The 12,100-nt window shown below is 36.7% G+C and overlaps 1 non-coding gene across 1 annotated transcript; it reads right to left on the bottom strand.

Annotated features, from left to right (window-relative positions):
- Positions 1-11,654: 11,654 nt before the first annotated feature.
- Trnat-ugu (transfer RNA threonine (anticodon UGU)) lies at positions 11,655-11,729 on the bottom strand. Its single transcript has one exon. It is a non-coding gene; the product is annotated as a tRNA-Thr (tRNA).
- Between the last annotated feature and the right edge of the window lie 371 nt (positions 11,730-12,100).

Below are 12,100 nucleotides of genomic sequence, written 5' to 3'. Positions count from 1 at the left end.
AAAAAATCAAACTTTGTCTTTATTCCACCAAAATATATGTAGCCCAAGAACAAAATAGACCAGTTGTTAATAAATTTAAAAGACGAGAGTGAAAGTGAGTCTGATATACTGTGTTTCTCAGAACATCACGTTATGAGTGGGATCCACATGATACAGATTGAGAACTTTAGTTTAACTATTCATTACTGTAGATCTGTTATGGAAAAAGGTGGTGTTGCAATATTTATAAAAAATAATATAGTGTATAAACCCCTAGATTTAAGCAAATACTGTGATGAGCAACATTTTGAGGTGTGTGGCATTGAGTTAACAGCAGACAGCGCAACTGTTATTGTTCTGGCTGTTTACTGGGCACCTGCTGGAAATCTAAATGTATTTCTAAGACAAACTGAATCACTTCTGCCCCACCTAAGTAGGAAAACTAAATCTATCATTGTTATGGGTGACTTCAATGTGGACCTTTTAACAGAAAATAGAAACAAGACAGATTTTGAACATTTAATGTACTGTTACAATTTAGTACCATTGGTGGACACTCCAACTAGAGTAACTGCCAGCTCTAGCACTTTAATAGATAATGTATTTGTAGATAAGGATATTTGCAATAATTTGACCATGAAAAATATTATAAATGGTCTCTCTGATCATGAAGGGCAATTCCTCACTCTAAACCAAATGAATGTACAAAGAAAAGAAAATTTCATCTGGAAAACATTTAGGATTATAAACAGACACACCACTGAAACCTTTAATGAGCAATTACAGCTTGCAGACTGGTCTCCTGTATATGCTACAGTTGATGTTAATTCGAAATTTAATATATTTATCAGTGAAGTTACAAGCCTTTTTGAAGAAGCGTTTCCTAAAATATTAGTGTGAGAAAACCTGTTCAAATCTGGAAACAAGCCTTGGATAACTAAAGGCATCAAAGTCTCTTGTAAAACAAGAAGAGAACTATATGCTGCAGCCAGGAGTTCAGATGATAACAGTAGGATTACACACTATAAAAGTTGCTACTGGTGTGGCAGCTTTTGGAACTGATTGCTCAAGGTTTGAGTTAAATATTTTACACTTTATGTATACACTTCATTCCGGCTTTGGTTTAACAATACCCTCAAAATTTCTGATTTTAAATAAGTCTTTTGTAGACCTGAGTCCAGTGGGCTTACTCAGCACAGCTATTACTTTTAAGAAATAATCAAAGTTTGTAAGGTCTCTACATGTACAATGCAGTTTTCCTTGTCTATATTTGTACCAACATGACTCATAACTGATGCTGAGATTTTTGTTCACCTTGTTGCACTTTGGCAAGCTGTGACATCTCAGAACTATGAAGAATATTTATGAGAATGCTACTGGTTTCATCCATTATACAGGCTGGTCATGTACTAAACTTTCACTACTTGAGCCACTGTATATGGAAACTATTTACCATAGGGGTATTCAACTTCATAGGAATAACTTTATAGGAATAATGTTCAGACTGTGCACTGTGGGATTTGTGTTGTTAATAGTGTTAGTGTCAAGATATGCTAAAATGCACTGGCACTGATATGGTGATGTAGGGTTGAAAAACAAACACCATTGTGCATTACATTTGTGAACCGCCAACATGGGTCTGGACAAAGTGAGTAGGGCTTTACTCTTAAAGCAGTTTTATCAAAACAACAGCAAAAGTACTGCTACTATTTACAAGTATTGATGATGCATTGAAGGAATGTGGAGAGGCCCTCCTCCTTTACTGGGGTTGAAGAACATGATTCAGAAGTTTCAATTAATTGGTGATTTGGGACTTGCTCCTGGGAGAAGCCAATGGCCAATTGCACCCCAAATTATGGAAGTAGTTAGTTGCTATGTCTGAGAATGCTGGATGCAATGTGCGATATTCAAGGTGCATGCAACCTGTGTCATGACAGTTGAACATTCCATGACCCACTGTTGTTTCAGACAGCAATAGACCAATCTCTTCTATGGTTCCACACCCTCATGGATGTAGATGGTTGTCACATTGAGCAATGTTTGTAATGTGCAACGTAAACATGGTATGCAATTAACAAATGTTACCCTCTCATGTGGAGATTAAAATGTGTTTCTTACATTGGTTTATTTGTTATTTCTCTGCTGCACGTCTTTCTGAATGTTTCCACAAAATTTCATTGTCCTATGATCTCAAGTAGAAAAACTTTAATTATAACCACTCTGTGTTCGTCTTTATTTTTATGTTGATACCTGAGATTATCTTGTTCTTGGGCACAAAAACTTTTTCCAGATCAGTATATTTAGCTTACAAAAATATTTCTATATTACCTTTATGTGATCAGAACACACAAAGAATGATTATTTTGTAAATTCCAAAACCTGTTAGTTCAATAGCTGATGTTTCAAAATGTCTTGTCACTAACTATAGTAAGGTCATAGCTGAGTAAACTGTGTTCACTTCTTCATATATATTATTAAGTAAAGTGATTAAGTTTATAAATTTCCTTAGAGGTTGCAGGCACATGCAGTGTTTGTACCAAGTAAGTCTAATGCATCTATGTTTGGTCATTTATTAGTGGGTGCAATGTTTGCTGTCACTGTAAGGAAGTAACCATTGGATTTGGTGGCCAGTAATTTGAAAGCGTCCTCATTTCTGCCAAAGCTATTTCATGGAGGCTCCATTTCATTTAGGTCACTACCTTTATTTATCTCTAACTTAATAATGTTAAGAATATTTTTTGCCTTATTCTTGGAGTTTTTTTTATTTCTAGCACAGTCCATGTGTTTCACTTCTCTAATATGAGATTGAAGGATTTTACAATATTAGTGGTAATGAAGTTTCAGTCTTTGATTACAGTTTGTCCTCTGAATTAAATAGAGCTTTCTCCCTTCCTAGTACAAGATATTTTGATCTCTGGCATTGTCCCTCCCTTGTCCTTGTTACTGTTTGCTTTTACCCTGGTTTGTGTTAAGGGAGAACAATTATGAATGTGCTGTTTCAGAAAGAGTTACATTTTCCATTTGACAAGCAGTTCATTATTTTAAATAGTAATGTAATTAAGATACAAATATATATTAACTCTGAGTTCAGGAGGAAAGTTAAGCAAAAATTTTATCATTTTACAAATCTGCTAAAAGACATGAACCAGAGACATAACACCTTTGACATGAATGTAAATGCAGATCATTTATTACATGTGACATGAAAACTGTTTTACTCAAAGTTAGCACTAATTAGATTTAAGTTCAAGAATACCTTAGATTACTGAATACAAATTTATTTAATTATTATTTATCTCCTCCTGGTATCCATGTTGTGAATATACCATATGATGTGGAAAGTGTTAATTTTAGCAGTTTGTCATGGTGACATCCTATGGTATTACGTAAGCAGTACTTATCAATTTCATACTAGGTATCTACAATTTAGAAACCATTACAGAAAAATAAAAGTATTTAAACATTACATCAAATCCATTTCTTTGAAGAAAGCAATGCTGTTGAGTGAAACATCATCTGATACAAGTTACTTATTTACAGAATATAATGTTATAACAGGACAGAGTATTGCATATTTAATGTACATAAATGTCAATTTAAACTTGTATATTACACAGCTTATATTGCACAGCATTTAGTTTGCATTATTATTAAATAATTTACTCTATTACATATGAATTGTTCAACAATATAGAAGCCTTTCTTTTTAACCATGATTCCATCACCATTTTAAATTTATTGTGTGGCAGTTTCTTAACTCTACTGGTACTATCTTCTTCAGAAATACCACACTAATGCGTGATAAATCATCCTTGGATAGCTTAGTCCAGTGGACATTTATCAGGTTTCTTTTCCTGGTTTCATAAGTATGAACAGTAAGCCTACTGTATATATTGTGTGTGTGTGTGTGTGTGTGTGTGTGAATTCTCTTTGGCATAGACAATAACTTTTAGTGTGTACAAGCTGGGTGAAGTATATTTTGTAGAAGTATATGTTGTAGACCAAAAATGCATCTAATTTCTGTCTTCTGCCAGAGGGCGACATTTGTAGCTCCAGTAGAGTTTCCCCAGAGCAGAAGCCCATCGTGTATATGGAAATACATGAGGAGAATGTCTTGATTGACAAAAGATTTTAATTTTCTTATCAGGTACACTACTCTACGTAGCTTATTGCAGGGTTTTCCAGCACAACTTGTCTTCTAGATGGATATCTAACAGTCTCACTGGCTTTTTCCTTGAGGCTGTACAGGTCAGTATCTAGAATCATAAGGAAGCAAATCATGTGTTCTGTTTTATTATCACGTAGCTTTAATTTATTATTGTTGAACAACTGAGTTGTCTCTTTCATCAAGAGCTCTTTCATTTGTGCTACAAACTTTTCATCTGTATGAACTGTGACAAAAGTCATGCATCTGCATACATCACTGCTTTATGTGGCACAAGACGAGGCAAGTCATTTACATTATATAACAAACAGGAAAGATCCCAGTGCAGAACCTTGTGAAACTCTATATCTTACATTTATAAAATCAGATTTTTTTGCTTGGATTTATGAACATCATTTGTTTCCTGCTGGCCAAATATGATCTCAGAAGTGCTAGCCCATTGCCTATTATTCCACTGTTTATTAAGATCAGCTAGAATGGCGTGAGTGTGTCTTTTTTCAGTGCCATGTAAGGCACACAAAACATCATCTTGAACTGCCTTAATTGTGGACAGTCCATATATTACAGTAATAAATAAATATGCACACAAATAAGGATCTAGGAATGTATCCAAGCATTATAGATAGATGGATACTATACCGCATGGTTTAGGAACTCTTCTGTATTGTGAAATGACCCTTACAACCAGTGCCGGATTAAGCCAGCATGGGGCCCATAGCAAATGCTAAGAAGAAGACCTTGGTTTGTTTGACCTCAAAGTTTAGGATATAAAACAAAACAGCACTTAACAAAACAATTTTTCGCTATTTAATTTACGTACATTTAGAGATGACACTTGTCAAACCAATGTATTTAAGCAAATCACATTCTGTGTTCATGAAGGTGAGGTAGTTTAGATGTTCTTGCCCCATGGTGTTCCTTAACTTATTTTTAATGTGCTTTAATGTTGAAAAAGAATGTTCTCCACTGCAGCTGGTGATCATCAAAGACAAGTAAATGTATAAGACAATTTCTAAATTTGGGAAATGTAATTCTAATGAATTTTCCATTAAACGTTCATAAAAATACAGTTCTAGAGGCTTATTATTTTTACTGTCACTAGCAGCAGCCATATCTGTTCTGAGATGCTCAGCTAACTGCATCAGTTTGTCACCTAGGCTTTCTTCCAAATCATCTGTGTAAATTTTGATGACAGCTAGAGTTCTTTTCCAGATCTCTTCTGCTGTTTAGGACTTAAATTGCTCAAACATTCCAAATATATTAGCCACTTCCAAAATGAATTTTTCACTCTGCAATTTTCCAATTTATCCATCTTCAAAACTAGTCCATAAGCTTGATTATGACAGTTTGTCTTTTGATCTGTATTATTAGACATGTCATCCTGAACCTGATGGTGGTAAAACCACATACAAGTGCCAATGTAGCATCAGCTTGGGCCAACCACCTACTGGCTGCCAACCTTTTCAAAATCAGAAATTTTGAAGTAATTTCTTTGAGTTCTTTCAAAATAAAATCCCATCAATAGGCAGAATTGGAAAAAAATGTAGCTCTAAAGGTTTTCAACTTAAAATTAATTGATGAAATAGGATATTGCTGCACTGCTTTCTGCAGCACTCTTGGCAACCAAATTTAATGAATGTGCAAAGCTGGGACTATTTTGCATTTTTGCTTCTAAGCCACTGTACTCCCCATTCATGTTGCTGGCATTGTTGTAGCTTTGCCCATGACAATCTCTGATATAAATGTTATTCTCATTTAAAAAATTTAGTAAGCTGTGGGTGAGTTGCTCAGTAGTATGGCCTTCCCTATCCAATAACCTTAACCTTAAAAGCTTGACAACTATGACATAAGCCCCTTTCCTTTAATATATTTGCTCGAAAATATATATCTTGGCCAAGAAAAATGTCAATTTTAGCTATTAATTCTAATAAACCTAATTAATTCCATTGTGAGGTGATCCAACAATTTCATGGCTACCCCGAAATGCAAGACATTGTTCTGCTAAAAAAAGTTATATCTGCAATAATTCATTCCAAGAGCATCTGCAATATTTTTGCTCAGTCTCAGTTTGACTCTCAATTTGAGGATCAAACCACACATTCTTGTTTTTGTCAACTAACAACAAAATTACTGCTTGTTGGTGTGAAGTGCTTCTTTCATGACTTTTTAACAACAGTTTGCATTATTCCACTCATCTAGTCCCTCTTTCAAAAATTATGACTACAGTATCATCTGTAGAAAATGAGGCTATGTAGGAAAGAGTTGCAGATCCTAATAAATATTTTATAGTGAGGCTACTGCCATCATCTATACAATGAGGTTCAATCCATATATTTTCTTCTTCAGTTTCTTTAGATTCAGCACCATGCTGGAAATTTTTAAAAAAAATTGACAGCTTTGTGTTTTTGATATAACAATTTGTTTACTTCCTTTTCATCTTTTGCTTTATCCTTTGTGCTTCCAGATGCTTAGTGTCTTCCATATGAGTAGGCCTGCTGCTCATGATGGCTACCTTCATTTGAATAGAAATGAAAATAAATTATGAAATAAAATGTAATTATGCTGTTTAATCAGATTGTGTTTCACATTGGTATTATAATTTTCATCCATATTGTATTGAAACCAGTGCCATTTGGCTATGTCAGGTGTAAGACTGAATGAGTTCTGCTGTTTAATCAGATTGTGTTTCCCATTGGTATTATAATTTACATCCATATTGTATTGAAACCAGTGCCATTTGGCTATGTCAGGTGTAAGACTGAATGAGTTCTTACAGGGGAGGACTGATGGAATGGAACTGACTTTTCGAAACCACCTATACGGCGGTGTAAAGATGGATCCCAGTTTTCACCACCTTCAGTTGTTCACCCTAGTTGACACCCGTTTGCAAAAAATTTGAAAAAATTGTTTCTTGTGGTACAGTATATCCTCAAAAATATTGTTAATTGCATTGGCACTGCAGTAGTCTCACAATACACAGGCAGTGCTATTACAGAACAATATTTGAATGCACTGCCAGCAGAAGAGTGAAACGGGCATAATCAGTGAAATGTGAACACAGCAACATGTGCACAGACACCTCCATCTACTCACTCTGAGCTGACAATGTAGGCAATGAAGTGAAACTACCCAAAATTTACATTTGTTGAACAAAATCCTTGCAAAGAAAGCAAATATTCCCAGTCAACTACCAAGTACGAATATCAAATTTCTCAACAGGAGAACAAAGCACTTGAAGTTGTGAGAACAAGTATCAATAATTTTTTAAAAAATTAAAAAGAATATCTTTTAACACCTCGAGGTCCAGCCACTTCGGAAAATTTTGGACACAGAAAATGAGCTATTTGTGCCATTCTTTAAATTATTACTGGCACATCTGTGCTTGATGTATCTTAAAGGGCAATATGTAATAAAAAAGACCAAGGTTCAATTTTGACATTTATTGCAGTTCTCTGACACATTCTAAGCTATACAATGATGGTTACAGAAAGTATAATTTTCACTCATAAAAGAAAAGTGTGAGGTTTGGAATTCAGCACAGTCACACATAACTGGATTTTGTGTGGTAAAGTCTGAAGCATTCTGGTATGCAGAGAGGTGTGTTACAGTTAGGGCAAAACCATCTTGTTTTCTTCCTGCTTGCTTTGCCAGTTGATTGTTTTCTCTGCTCCAAACAAACCTTGCACACCCTTGTTGGTTGTTGCTTCTTCTCAGTTACAGGAATTTTCTCAGGGAAGTGTCATTCTACAAGCCTCTTGCTGATGGTTGCAGTAGGGACAGTTTCTTGAACCACACAGTTGAGCCTTTCTGGAAGAGTCCTTCACCAGTGTGGCACAAAAAGGTGGAAAAATGACAGTTTTTCTTCTCATTGGGGTTTGTAGTCTCACGATACAGAACAAACGCATTCGTTGCAGTCATTATGAACAAGTGAAAATATAGTTTTTTCCACCAATTCATTTTTTTTCCTCTTGAAAGGATAATAGGAGATCATCTGATCACTTCTATCAACTCTGTTTTGTTCATATTATAATCAAGAATTGCATACAGTTTTGACTTGATCTTGACACCATTCTTCATATGAACAGAAATGTTAAGAGGTTGTCATTTTGTGTTTAGAGGAAAGGCATAAGGCATCCCTCATATCCTTCCACTTCAAACAAAGCAGGTGGTTTCTCTTCATTGACACTGATTGATTCCTTCTCAGTTTCTTCAAAACAACATTTTCTTTTGGCTGTTCTTTTTAATTAGCCACACATGTGCCTGCAGCTTTCATTTTATTTTGCCGTATGAAATCAAAAAGTGCTGGTGAACTGTAAAATCTGTCCATATAAACAATGTGACCTTTACCCAGATAATCAGCAAGTAACATCTGAAAGAGTGGTATTATGGAATTGTCTTTCAATCCCTTACCGGTGTGTACTTCGAATCCCAGAATGTAACCAGTCTTTGAATCACAAACACTAAACATTTTTATTCCATACTTGTGTGGTTTAATTTTTATGTAGGCACGAAAGACCACAGACCCACAAAATACACACATGCCTTCATCAGTGGTGGGGTTTTTGAAGGGATTAAATGATTTCGTACATTCTCACAATAGATAATCGAGAATAGGTCTGATTTTATGTATGGCATAATGTTATGGTTGACCTCTTTCAATGTAGGATGTATTGTCATTCAAATGTAAATTTGAAAATACGGCCTTGAACCTATTTATTCTCATTATAGATCCTGGGAAAGGGGTTGAAATAAAACTATTGACAGACCAGTAGCCTGCCAATTTTGGTTTCTTCATGAGGCACATATGAATAATTATTGCAAAAATCAAATACATTTCATGAAGCTTCTCTCCAATGCATGAATGCAAAACACTGTGTGGCTTTAGTTTGGAACCTGCCTTTAGTTTATCATAAACACGCTTTACATACCTGTTCGTTTCTGATTTTATGTGTTTCATCATAGAAGTGATGTTCATCTTTCATCAATTGCACCTTTAACTCCAGTTGTGTCAGGCAACTGTGGTAAAGGAGGCTGTAGGTCCTTGAATCTCCAACCTAAATCAGTCATCATCATCATCTTGGACAGTTTCCAGCCTCTGGCTGGGTCTGTATGGAACATAGGCCTCTCCATAGTCTTCTGTCTTGCCTCCATCTCTCCATCTTCACCTTGGTCCAGTCTTCTCCTTTCTTCTGGACGCATTCCTCTACTCCTTTCAGCCATCTGTCTCTTGGTCTTCCTCTTGGTCTCTTTCCTTCCAGCTTTGTCTCGTGTATACTCCTGGGTATCCTCTTCTCCTCCATTCTCTTAACGTGTCCATACCATCTCAGCCTTAATTTCTCTATCTCCTCCTGTAATGGTTCCACCTTCATTAACTCTCTGATCCTCTTATTTCTTAACCTGTCTATCTTTGTCACTCCAATACTGTTTCTCAAGAATTTCATCTCACTAGCTTGTACTTTGCTTTTCTATCTTCCTTTCATAACCCAGGTTTCTGATGCATATGTCAGGATTTTACTGATTTGGGGTACATCCTTGCTCCATATCAGGCTTCTGACACTCTTCCGAAATGCTTCTGCTTTTCTCCCCCACTCGTTATTTCTGTATCATTTTTTTCATCTTCCTGTATCAGGCTTCCTAGGTACTTGAAACTCTCCACTATCCTCAATCATTCCTCACCAAATGTTATTCCAGTTGTTCCTCTCTTCCTCTTTCTTGTTGTGATAATCATCTCACTCTTACTTATACTAAATTTCATCCCATATTCTTATACTGTTTGTTCCCATACGTCCAACTGCTCTTGTACTTCCTCCTCCTTATTCCCCCAAATCATCAGATCATCTGCAAACACCATAGCTTTCCTCTCACTTTTACCAATTACTTGTGCTACTGTAATCATTATATCATCCATCACTACAATGAAGAGTAATGGTGAAAGTGCCCTTCCCTGCCTCAAGCCATTCTTCTGTTCAGTCCAAGCCAATCTCTCTCCTCCCACTTTCACACAGCTCACACTTCCATGGTACATTTCCTTATCCTCCAAATAATCTGTTTTGCTACTCCTTTCTTCTCCAGGGTTTTCCACACTTTGCTTCTACGTACACTATCATACACTGTTTCAATGTCTAGGAAGGTCATTAATAGATATATTCCATATTCATAATGCTGTTCCTGCAGTTATCTTACAGCAAAAATTAGAGCCACTGTGGATCTTCCTGTTCTGAAGCCATGTTACTCTTCCCTCATTCTTTCTTCTAATTTTGCCCGAATTCATGCTTCCAAAATTTTCTCAAAAATCTTTACACAATGACTCATCAATATTATCCCCCAATAGTTCTTGCACTCTTTTCTATTTCTCTTCTTAAAGATCAGGACAATTATTCCCTTCTTCCAGTCTTCTGGGATCATTTTCTGTCTCCACACAATTTTCATTATTCGATATAGCCATTGTATCACCACCTCTCCTGCTGCTCTCACCATCTCTACACTTAGCTCATCCAGACCTGGTGACTTCCCTCCCTTCATCTTGCCCAATGCCTCTTCCACTTCTCCCCACCTAAGGGCTTTTCTATTTACTGTTCCTTCTCTTTTTTCTCCTCAGTTTGTTCCTCCTCATCCAGGTCCCCATTCAGGTTCAGGAGTTCTTCAAAATACTCCTTCCATATATTCTCGAGTTCCTCTGTATACTCTACAGCTTGTCCACTTTTGTTCACTATATGAGCATAATCTGTCGTACCGTCCTTTCTCTAAATCATTAACTGTGAAGACTGTTGCCTCTTCTGTGGTGGTGCAAAAGACTGTGTTACAGCAGAAGAACATTGTCACTTGAAAGTTGTTTTCACAGCAACATATTCATCATCAGATTCGTGTGTAAGAAAAAGACAAGATGAAGACAAGTAAAATGTAACTTATTTGTAATTGCAGTCCCAGTAACTAAGGCAACAGTTCTAGAGATGACATGTTATATCAGTCTGTAGCTTACCTGAATTTGAATCTTCTTCATACTGTTCCCACTCCGGTATTTCTCCCTCCAATCCAGAATCAATCAATTCTTCTTCCAGTGCCTCTAAAATTCCTTGATCACTCAATAAACATGAAATAGTGAATATGATGACAATGCAAGCACATAAAGGCTCAGTCAGACGTGACGGCAGCACTAAAGTTTGCTACTGCTTCATTCGAAGTAATTCTAAAACCTGATAACAGAGGGCAGCACCTGTCAAGCAACAGCTAGCCAGATGTCTATGCAATGTTCTCACATGAAACAAGTCAGTTTTGAGTGACAGGAAGCTTGCACGATGTGGTACATTGTGGTCTGAGATACACTCGGGCATAGTCCATTGAGCTCAGTGCCATGGCTCGAGCTACACCCGGGCTTGGTCACCAGACTGTTAAAAATTTATTTATTTATTTATTTATTTATTTAACACATGAAAATAAAATTACAATTTAATCAATACCATTAGATGCTGACGGGCGTTTGATATACATCAACAGGGACAGTTAAAAAGTGTGCCCCGACCGGGACTCGAACCCGGGATCTCCTGCTTACATGGCAGACGCTCTACCCATCTGAGCCACCGAGGGCGCAGAGCATAGTGGGACTGCAGATATTTATTGCTGGATTGCTCCCCGTGAGACCCACATTCTCAACTTATAGTCCACACACTACATTTGTAGTGCCCCTGCCATTATACCCATTACTCGCGACAGACAATCCACAGAGTCCCATAAGAGTTCAGGCAGATTGTGTGCATCCACACTGAAGAAGGTCATCAGACAGTTAGCCTAAAATGATATGAAGACAGGACTCGGTTGATTGTCTGCCACGAGTAATGGGTATAATGACAGGGGCACTATGAATGTAGGGTGTGGACTATAAGTTGAGAATGTGGGTCTCATGGGGAGCGGGCCAATGATAAATCCCTGCAGTCACACTATCCTCTGTGCCCTTGGTGG

The sequence above is a fragment of the Schistocerca gregaria genome, chromosome 1 (assembly GCF_023897955.1).
Source record: "Schistocerca gregaria isolate iqSchGreg1 chromosome 1, iqSchGreg1.2, whole genome shotgun sequence".
Taxonomy (NCBI): Eukaryota; Metazoa; Arthropoda; class Insecta; order Orthoptera; family Acrididae; genus Schistocerca; species Schistocerca gregaria.
Note: the sequence above shows the minus strand (reverse complement) of the source record. Positions and strands in the feature narration are given on the sequence as shown.